Source organism: Arctopsyche grandis, unplaced genomic scaffold, assembly GCF_051622035.1.
Source record: "Arctopsyche grandis isolate Sample6627 unplaced genomic scaffold, ASM5162203v2 HiC_scaffold_766, whole genome shotgun sequence".
Classification (NCBI taxonomy): domain Eukaryota; kingdom Metazoa; phylum Arthropoda; class Insecta; order Trichoptera; family Hydropsychidae; genus Arctopsyche; species Arctopsyche grandis.
Window position 1 is genome coordinate 26,347 of NW_027518579.1, and position 11,449 is coordinate 37,795.

General features: G+C 28.1%; 1 non-coding gene and 1 pseudogene across 1 annotated transcript; one reads left to right on the forward strand and one right to left on the reverse strand.

Annotated features, from left to right (window-relative positions):
• Positions 1-240: 240 nt before the first annotated feature.
• On the reverse strand, positions 241-361 carry LOC143922180 (5S ribosomal RNA). Its single transcript, XR_013261568.1, has one exon. It is a non-coding gene; the product is annotated as a 5S ribosomal RNA (ribosomal RNA).
• A 6,701-nt stretch (positions 362-7,062) lies between these two features.
• LOC143922178 (chaperone protein DnaK-like) lies at positions 7,063-9,185 on the forward strand (annotated as a pseudogene).
• Positions 9,186-11,449: the final 2,264 nt, after the last annotated feature.

Consider the following 11,449-nt stretch of genomic DNA (forward strand, 5'->3'; position numbering starts at 1 on the left):
CATATTATCAAGTTTTTACTTAAGTTGTGATTGTTACTACTTAAAATATTTATTGACATTAGGGGTATTAATCTTGACTGATTATAACAGTGATAAATATATGTATATTTAAATCAAAAAAAAATTACTGAAAAGGCTCATAAACAAATAAAAACACTAAATGATTCGTAGAATGAGCAAATAACACAAATTTAAGTATTTTATAAAAGTTTGGTGTTTCTAAAAAATTCTTTAAATACAAAACTGCAGCACCTGTCGTTCCCGAGAGATCTCTCATCTCAGTACTTGAAACAGGCTCGCATTGACTTAACTTCGGAGTTCGGATGGGTTCCGGTGCTTTCCAATGGATATGGCCGCAGATAAGAAGAAAAAGAAACACTAATATATATTCACTGGCAAGTATTTTTTTAATAATTATTGAAAATAGGCTTTATTACAAGTAAGAGTTTAAGGTAAACCAGGGAATTTATTTAAGTATAATATATATCCAACTTAATTACAAAATTATTAATGAACATATAAATGTGCTAGTTTGACACACGTATTAAAAGCCGAAGTTGACGGGTACACCAATGCATCATATTTAAATACAGGGTCAAGAAATAATAAGTACAGAAACGCGATGTAATCTAATTTATTAGAGAAAGCATAATTACATATACACCATGTTTTTGTAAAAAAGTGTAAAAAGATGATTTTTTCATTTTAACTTTTTGTTAAGATGCAGATAAAGATTTGAAGACTTTAATTTGTTCGTTAGTCCAAATAACATCATTGAACTAAATATTCAGACCCACCAGTTCAGAGCCTGCTGGGCTTAAAACACAGAGCACAAATATAGGGCAACTAAATTGGAATAGTGATGTGCCAATATATAAACCCTTGTTAACCTACACTTTTTTTGAAAAAAACTTATAGATAACTGCTTTACCCTCATAAGACTAACCACGCTTTAGGCAGCGCTCCAACACACAAAAAGCATATGGAGTTCTTTCTGCAGACCTACTATACAGCTTTTCAAAAATCCGCACCAGTAGTTTATAGCTTTCACAACCAAGATTTTCTGAAAATTAACAATCTTCAGAATAAGCGTACTTGCGGCTACTTTTTTTATCTTAGCAAGACCATACTTGCTCGAATAGAGCTTTTTAACATTATTCGCCTTCAATGTTTTCCAAAATGATGATTCTTGCAAAAAATATTTTAAATTAATAATTAAAGAACTGTCAGTTAAACAAGTAAATTGGATATATTTAATAGAATAAATATTTTTTTACTAAAAGTTTGCATTAAAGTTGGCCAGTTAAATGTAATAATTAACGAAATAACAGTTTAACAAGTAAATTGAATATATTTAATAGAATAAATATTTTTTTACTAGAAATTTACATTTACGTTGGCCAGTTGATTTTAATAATTAAAGAAATAACATTTTAACACGTAAATTGAATATATTTAAGAAAATACTAGAAACCGGTGTGTAAATTTGCCATTTTAATGTAAAAAAGTGGCATTCTTAATTTATACGTGCACGAAGCTAAGTATTGTTTAGAAATGCCAGGTCTTTTCAATTTTCTTTGTTTATTAAATTGTGGTTTCTTATTTTACCAGCACCCTTGTAGATTTATTAGTGAGTAATTATATAAAAAGAAAATAAATTAAATAGTTGTTTACTTCAGCTTTTTTGGCACAAAAAACATAATTTATTTTACCTGTTTATATTTATTAAACTAAAGAATAAAGTTTTATATACACTGTTTTTTTATTTGTTGCTACTCATTTATTCAAAGTTGAATTATATAAAAGCGTAACATTGTATTGCATCATTTAGTTAAAAAATTTTAAATTCCTTAATTAATTAAATCTAGAATTTTTTTTACTTTTTTTTGTTTAAAAATAAACAAAAACAATTACCCTCAAGTTATCACCATTTTGCTATTGGGGTGTGAGTGAGCATTGAAATGAGACCTTCTTGGCGATGAAATAGCCCTTGGAAAATAAAGGAGTTTTAGTAACTAAAAATGATTACCACTGTTGTGTTATCCTGTATTAATATTGTCAATTTTAGAACTTTCATTTATTGATTGCACGGGTAAATAATCCATGCTTTAATTTAAAGCAAAATTTTACTTAAAAATCTTCACTTAAGAAAGCAACAGAGTTACAAGATAACTCTACAGTTGCGACAAATATAATTTATTTAAATGCCCTTTGTTGTGTTATCCTCTATTAATATAATTTAAATAAATACCCTTAATGACTAAATACTTTAATAACGAAGAGCTTACGCCATCTTCGATAGCACAAGACACCCTTAATGAAGAAAATCTTTAGCCATTAAAGATGGGACAAGACAACCACCTTGGTGTAAAAACTCTTAATGATGCTTATTACTAATCTGATTAATAATTTATTTTATTATTGATGAAAAAAGTATAATATTGCTCCTTAGTAATAATTAATTATAAAAAGTGGGCTGTTCAAAAGATGCAAGTACCCTCCCTTGTCTTAAACAAAAAATAATTAATCTGGTAAGAAGTAGTTGATGCCTACATAACATCCCCTCATTGCAATATGTAATAATGTAAATTAATTGGGCTTAATTTTAACCTTTAATAAACTACAATAAGTTTTTTTGAGGATGGCAATGATTAAATAAATTTTAAATTAAAAGCTGTAGTAAAATAATTTTCTGTTTTTTAGTATTTAAAATTTCTACAAAGGTATTGTATAGTTGATTAATGATCAATATTTATTTTTTTTATATTTTAAATAGAATTTAATGACATGGGGGGCACAACTTTAACATATTTGGTTGGATTATAGCCATTTAATAAATGTCCTTTTTATGATTATCTCGACTGTGTAAACCAAATTTTTAATCAAAAAATATATTTTAATTTATAAATTAAACAAAAACACAACAAACCAATCTCAGGTTTAAATTGTGATTAATAGATATTGTAATTGATCAAACATATTTCTTAATCAATAACTCAAAAAAACTTATAAATTGCACTTTTATATATACTTTAATTAATAAACTATTTATTGGTAATAAAGAATATATTTTATGAGCAAAAAATTTCAATTTTCTTTAATTAATTATAATTATTTATTTGTTTTTAATAATTATTTTTTGAGCAAAAATCTAAAAATTTTACTTTAATTAATTAGAATAAAATATTTATTTGATTCAAAACTTGTCTTCCTAATCGAAAAACAAAAAAAGATATAAAAAAACTTGAATAGACAACTACAAAATCAAGAAAAGTGCAGTTATTTAAATATTGGTGTTTTTTAGGAATAAAAGAGCCAGATTTATTTAACAGCAAGAATTCTTTTTTTTTGCAGCTTTAAACAAAATTTTAGATTTCATACTCAAATGCTCGCTTTTTTGTAACAAATCATCTAAGCAATCTCCCCTGCCAATAACATCCTGAATGCTTTGCTGCATTACTTTATGGCACTTCTCTAGTTCATCCTCTACCCTTTTTAAATTGTCTTTGTCTTCCCATGTGTTATATTCTTTTATTAAAATTTCAAAGCTTTCTTTTTCAAACAACTTATCCATAAGCTTACTTGCAACTGGAGTGCTATACTCCCCGTCAGTAATAATGTAATACCTTATGTTCCCTCTAGCCTGTAAGAGTATTTTAAATTGCTCTGTATCATTCAAATTTTCGTTAATTTCTATAAATTGTGAAGTTTTAGTTAATTTACTCGAAACTGTACGAATTACACCTTTTATACAATCTTTTATTGAGCCTCTTCTAAAGATTCCATACTTCTCAAGATTGAATTTTTCTTGTAAAAATTCATTTGTATCAACTTGTTGTTTGAGAAGAGCAAGGAGTGGCATGGGGATAATAATAAAAAATATTTAAACATAAGTCGGTAGCAGGCTCGATTTATACTAAAATATTGAATATTCTAAGAGATAGGACTGCAAGATAGAAATGGGTTTAATTTTGAATATTCTAAGAGATAGGACTGCAAGATAGAAATGGGGTTTAATATTGAATATTCTAAGAGATAGGACTGCAAGATAGAAATGGGTTTAAAGTTGAATATTCTAAGAGATAAGACTGCAAGATAGAAACGGTTTTAATGTTGAATATTCTAAGAGATAAGACTGCAAGATAGAAATGGGTTTAATGTTGAATATTCGAAGAGATAGGACTGCAAGATAGAAATGGGTTTAATGTTGCACCTTTTGGAAAACTCTGAGTACTAAGAAATATTTAAAGCTGAGATCCACATTTTTTGTATCATTCAAGTTAACGTAAGTTTTACATTATTAAAGTCTTTAAAAATAGAGAATATTTAGTGGCTAAAAGTAATAGACAGCACTATGGGGTTTTTAATCTCAATTTGTTGTCGAAATTTTGCAATTTTTTTATAATTGGCTAAATCAATACCTACTTGGACTTTAAATTGTACTTAAAAATTTTCACTTGAAAAAACATTAGAGTTACATTACAACTCTAAAGTTTTAATAAATTAAATAAAATGTTGGAATTATGTAATTAAAGTACTTTCCCAGAAGCAAATGCGTTTGTTTAGCACAATCTTAATATTAAAACCATTCTGTCTTGATATTTAACAAGTGGTTATTGAATTATACGGGGTCTCTTTAAGAGATTCCATCTCCGCATTTTCTTGAGAAAACGTATGAAGCACTCTCAAGTCTCTTTAATTAGATGCATGCTTTCCCGCGGTTGGTGACTTTTAAATAGTTTAATATACTTTTTTGATATAAAGAGGGCTCTCTAAAAAAAGAAGATGGGTGTAAGGAGATTAGAGGTCTGACAGGGAAGTTGCCGGATTGGCTTACCTAAGCAACCTTCCAGGATTCCCATTGGAAATTTAGTGCCGCCTAAACTTAAATAATTAAATTTACACTCATTTTACAGCATTAAATATACTTACAGAATTTTATATTATTTATTTAAATTGAATTATCACATACAATTTTGAGTGTAATATTTATACTCTTTTCAAAACAGTTTTTTATTTAATAAGACCTGTTAATATATTAGTGATTTATACTCTTTTCAAAACAGTTTTTTATTTAATAAGGCCTGTTAATATATTAGTGTTTGTTAAAGTTACCCCTATGTCATTAACTCCTTTTAACAGTGTTATTTGCTCAAGGTCAATGGGACACTTAGTCCTAAGGCTAGCCGACTGTCGGCAGAGGGATAGAGATGCTATAGGGGCCCCCAGAGTTTTGTAGGAAACTTCTTTTTTTGCTGTAGGCAACCACTTTTCAATAAATCCGATTTTTTTTAACAGTGTTATTTAATTAGAATTTGCGGTAAGCATGAGTATTAAGTATTTTTATATCCAACTTTAAGTAATTATATACAGGCACGAGACAATTTTAAAAGTATTTTACATACAAATTATAAGCTTTAGAAGATCTTTGTAAAAATAAACGATTCATTTTTAAAGAATTAGAAACGTGTAAAGTGTTAGAAAGGAGTATTCGGTAATGTAAAATCACACTGCCTCTAAATATTTAGATTTTTACTACAAATACAAAAAAATGATTAATTACTTAAAATATTTAGAGGCAGTGTGATTTTATAATAACAAAGGGCGTCTAATTAATTGAGGCAAATATCAATATGCAATAAGAATGAGTTTAGCAGACACAAACCCTAAATTATGTGAAATAACAAAGGGCGTCTAATTAATTGAGGCAAATATCAATATGCAATAAGAATGAGTTTAACAGACACAAACCCTAAATTATGTGAAATTAAAAATAAATAGAAGCTAAAAAAAATTATGTTTTAATCCAAGGACCTATTAGACATTGTTATTTATGTATACTATTTTAACAAATTATACCCTGAGTTGGTTGTGCTACATATTAGTTGTTGTACTTTTTATTTCTACTTTTAAAAACCAAATAATTTTTTGATTTCAAATTTAAAAAATTGTTATTCATCAGAAAGCACTTGAAATGAATGACATTTGAACATTTATATTCAATTGTAGTAGATAACATGTTATATCATTGACTTATTTTTAAATAAAAAGCAAATTTTAAAATATTTGCTTTAATTTCGAATTATTATGCGAAATATCAATATTTCTTGAATGCTTTTTTTATAGATTTTAAAGAGAACTCAGATTCTATTAATCTTCAGAATTCTCAATTTATTGCTTGGTTCGTTTATAGATTTCAAATACAACTCATTGATCTTTATTTCTTGCCTTTTTCTCTCTACATTTCTTCTATCTACATAATTTGATTGTAAAAATTTTGCTGCCTCTTAAAAAATTCATATATTCAATTTTACTATTTCTAAATCATTTTCACATCTTAATTACATTTCTTATTTTTGTTCGATCTAATGTGGTGACCTTTTCTCATTTTATTATTTCTAAATTATTTTCATATTTCTTATTTTTGTTCGATCTACTGTGGTGACCTTTTCCCATTTTACTATTTCTAAATTATTTTCACATCTTAATCACAATTATTGTTCTTGTTCGATCTAATGTGGTGACCTTTTCCCATTTTACTATTTCTAAATCATTTTCACATCTTAATCCCATTTCTTATTTTTGTTCGATATACTGTGGTGACCTTTTCTCATTTTATTATTTCTAAATCATTTTCACATCTTAATCCCATTTCTTATTTTTGTTCGATATACTGTGGTGACCTTTTCTCATTTTATTATTTCTAAATCATTTTCACATCTTAATCCCATTTCTTATTTTTGTTCGATCTAATGTGGTGACCTTTTCTCATTTTATTATTTCTAAATCATTTTCACATCTTAATCCCATTTCTTATTTTTGTTCGATCTACTGTGGTGACTTTTTGCCTTTTTTAAATTTCTAATTCTTTTCCTAATTTTTGGCATTTTCTTTAAATCGATCCCCTTGTTGCTATCATCCTCTACACAACTGTATAATTTTACATAAAATTACTCGAGTTCTAGCTCTGCTTCAATTATTATTTTGTTCTAGAACTTTTCCTGCAAATTTTTACTTCTTCTAGAAAAATTTTAATATAAAGGAAAGAATTCTTATCGACCCATGTCAAATAAAACAGTTGCCACAATAGGAATTGATTTAGGAACAACAACTTCTTGCATAGCAGGTTATGTAAGAGGTGAATTAACCGTCATTGACAATAGAGATGGTGAAAGAATTACACCATCAGTAGTATGTTTGATAAACAAGGTGGACAACCCGTAGTTGGTTCAAACGGTATTTTAGCTGCTGCTTCTGCACCAGAAAACTTCATTTTTGAAGTTAAAAGGATGTTTGGTAAAGGTTTCCATTCTAAGGAAGTTCAAAAAGCTATAAAATTTTGGCCATTCAAAATTAAAGAAATTAAAACAGTAGGAAAACCCGCAGATGAGAATGTTTTAGATAACATTGGTATTTGTGTAATTGAAAATGGTAAAGAAAAGATTTATGAACCAATTCAAGTTTCTGCTTATGTATTAAATTTCTTATATGAATCAGCTAAACAAAGACTTGGTGTTTGCCCAGGATTTGTTGCTATTACCACACCTGCCTATTTAGTGATGGTGCTAAACAAAGAACACTTGACGCTGCAAAAATTGCCTTTTCAGGAAAAGTTGATGAGGCCGGTGAAAAATTAGATGTTGAAACTGTTATATTAACTGAGCCTACTGCAGCCGCTATTGCTTATGGTTCAATTATGATGAAAAATAACCAAATCGCCGATGGTGTTGAGGAAAGAATTCTTGTTTTTGATCTTGGTGGTGGTACTTATGATGTCAGTGTAGTCGAATTCACTTATGATAGAAAAAACCCAGTAGGTATTGTATTAGCTACAGATGGTGATAATTTCCTTGGGGGTTCCGATTTTGATAACATCATTATTCAATTAGCCAAAAATAAGTTCAAAGAAATGAACGGGGGTGTTGAAACTGAAGAAAAAGACAAACTCAAGAACGATCTTAGATTAAGACAAGAAGCAATTAAAGTTAAAACTTCACTTTCTACTAACATGAATGCTACTTTTAATCTTCCATGTTATAGAGGAACAACCGATTTAGTTTTCAAATCTCAAGGGTTCAATTTGAGCGTGCCGCTAAAGAACTTTTTGAAAGACTTTTACAGAAATTTAGAGGTGTTTTATTATCCCTTGAAAAAGTTACCCCAATTTACACAGATGATGGTATTTTAAACGAAACTCAAACTTTACATACAAACCTAAGTAATACTAACAAAAAAGGGCTCAATGAAATTATTGAAGAAGCTAAAAAGACTATTAAGCGTGTTATTATGGTAGGTGGATCTTCAAGAATTCCAAAGTTGTTTCAATCATTGAATCTTTCTTTGGTGAAGATGCTAACGCTCCACAAGCCACTAAAAAAGTTATTTCTCCACTTAACCCTGATGAAGCAGTTGCTTTTGGTGCCGGTTACTATGCTAATGCTGCTTGTCTAAACTCTGAAGATGTAGGTGGTCCAAAAATACTTCTTATTGATCAAGTCCCACTCAATCTTAACATTGAAACACTTGGTGGTGTAGCTACTAAATTAATTGAAGCTAGAACTCCTATTCCATGTAAGAATTCCCAAATATTTTCAACTGCCGCTGATAATCAACCATCAGTAGAAATTGTTATTACACAAGGAAACAGGCCAAATTCATCCGATAATTATCATATTGGAAGATTTACTCTTTCAGGTATTTCACCAGCACCAAGGGGTGTTCCACAAATTGAATTAACTTTTGAAGTTGATCATAACAATATCCTTAAAGTAACAGCACTTGATAAAGCTTCTGGTAAGAAAGAAATGTATGTTGAAAACATGTCTAATAAACTCTCCGATACAGATATTGAAAGTATGAGAAAACAAGCTGAAGAGCACAGTGCACAAGATGCAATCTTTGCTCAAAGAGCAGCCTCTAAAAATCAATTTGAAAATCTAATTTACAGTTTCCAAGACAAGTTAGAAACCCTTAAAATCGACCAAGTCAAGAAAGAAGAAATTTCAGCTAAACTTAATGAAGAAGAGAACTGGATTAGAAATCAAAGCAACAATGTAGAACCATCTATTATTGACGAAAGAATTAAAACACTTACTTCTGAGATGACTGCTATTTTTAGTCAACAAGGCGGTGAACAACCTGCAGCAACTGGAGCTACCAACCCTGACGTTGAAGAAGTTAATTAAATAAACGTTTAATTTAAAAATCCAATTTTTTAAAATATGCTATTTTGATTTAATTTGTTTTTTATTTTCATAAAATTTAAAAATCCAAAATATCTAAAGTTTGAGGTAAACATTGGTTGGTATTTAAAAATATTTGTTAAAGTTGCCTCTATGTCTTTAAAGCCCTTTAAATTATTATATATAATCAACTTAATAAAATTTTATAACTTGTCTATATTGTGCAATCGACTATAATTTTATTTTCAATTTTTTTTAAATTAAGTAAGAGTTTAAGGTAAACATGTGTATTTATTTAAGTATAATATATGTTGTTATCTGTAGACCTATTAGACATTGAGGTTTATTTATTTAAGACTGTCTTGTGCCATCGAAGATGGCGTAAGCTCTTCATTATTAAAGTATTTAGTCATTAAGGGTATTTATTTAAATTATATTAATAGAGGATAACACAACAAAGACTATTTCAGCAATATATATAATCAACTTTAAATGAACAGCCACCTGATTTTCGATGGCAACAAGACAATGTCTCTTTTAAACAATCATGAATATAAAAGATTAGAAAAAGAAATTGTTATAATATTCAATTTTATAACTTCAGAAAATTTATTAAATTCCCATGGCAAAAAAAAGTTAAGAAAATATAATAATTTTTATAATCAGCGAAGATTAAGACCCCTAATGCCAATAAATATTTTAAGTAGTAACAATGATCTTAAAATAAAATGGTTATAAAATCTACTATTTATTTTTAATTAACCGTGAAAATAAATGATCTTAAAATTAAATAGTTATAAAATCTAAATTTCAATTTTGCATTAACCATGAAAATAAATGATCTTAAAATAAAATGGTTATAAAATCTAAATTTCAATTTTTAAGAATATAAATGTTAAGAATATGTAATTTTTATAATTTAACAAGATTAGTGCCCATAATTGTCAATAAATATATTACTTAATATCTTAAATAGCCTTTTAAGGAATTTTTTTAAATTCTATTAATATAAATCCTTGCAAACAATTTTTTTGTGAAAATACGTTATTTATTTATAGAATATTCATTTCCTTTTTTTATATTTCAACTTTATTTTTTTAATCATTTTCTTAGACATTCAAATATCGTAAAAATTAATAACATCCATTTCTTGTACAGATGATCTGTTGTCAATTAGTCTCTCTCGTTTAATCAGCCAGATTAATTTCTTCTTTTCTGCGACTTCTTTCATTTTTAGTGCTTTTTGTTTTTTATATACTTTCAATCCTGTATCAGTTAAAGTACATACCCTTGTACTTTTTTCTTCGCTGCTAAAATTATAGATCTCTTCAAAAGAAGTAGATTTCCAATTTATTTCATCAGGTGTTGCTTTTTTCACTTTACTTGAAATAGAAATGTTATTTTTCTTAGAAGACTTATTTTTTTGGGTAGAATCAAAAACCTCATTTTTAATAGCTGAAATCACGTTTTTATCAATTTCTTTATTGCTTTGATTATAATTATCAATTTCTTTATTGCTTTGATTATAATTATCAATAATAAACTCTGTTGTGGGTGATTTATTGCCACTAAAAGAACTCTCAACAGAATCACTTAAATTCTTTGAATTTAAAACTTTGGGATTGTTAATTATAATACTTGGCTTTTTAAGTTCATTTATAGTAGTTAAATTCGATCGAATTTTATGTAATTTAAAAGTTGAATTTTCTTTTGCGGACTTTCGTAAAGATGTAGTAGAATTTTCTTTTACGGGCTTCTGTATAGTTGCAGTAGAATGTTCTTTTACGGGCTTCTGTATAGTTGCAGTAGAATGTTCTTTTACGGGCTTCCGTATAGTTGCAGTAGAATGTTCTTTTGTGGGCTTCTCTATAGTTGTAGCAGAATGTTCTTTTACGGGCTTCCGTATAGTTGTAGTTGATTCTAGATTAGATGCATCACAATCACAAATTGACACTGGTTCTACTTTATCGATTTTTGACAGTGTGCTACTTTTTTCGGGTGACCACATTTTGGATGAAATAGACGTAGATCTAGAAGTTTTTTCTGGCAAATGTCCGCCTTCATTATTAAATTCCTCTTTAGGTGTTTTAATATTAGAATTTCCTTCTTTTTTCAAATGGCTCGATTGGATGTTTTCTTCGTTTTTAATGGTGCCAGAAAGTGTCAACACTGATTTACTCTCCCATCCAGGAATATTTGTTCGTGATGATGATGAGATGCTTAGATTTAATAAATCTTCATAAATTGAAGATGTTTTTTCTTTAGAT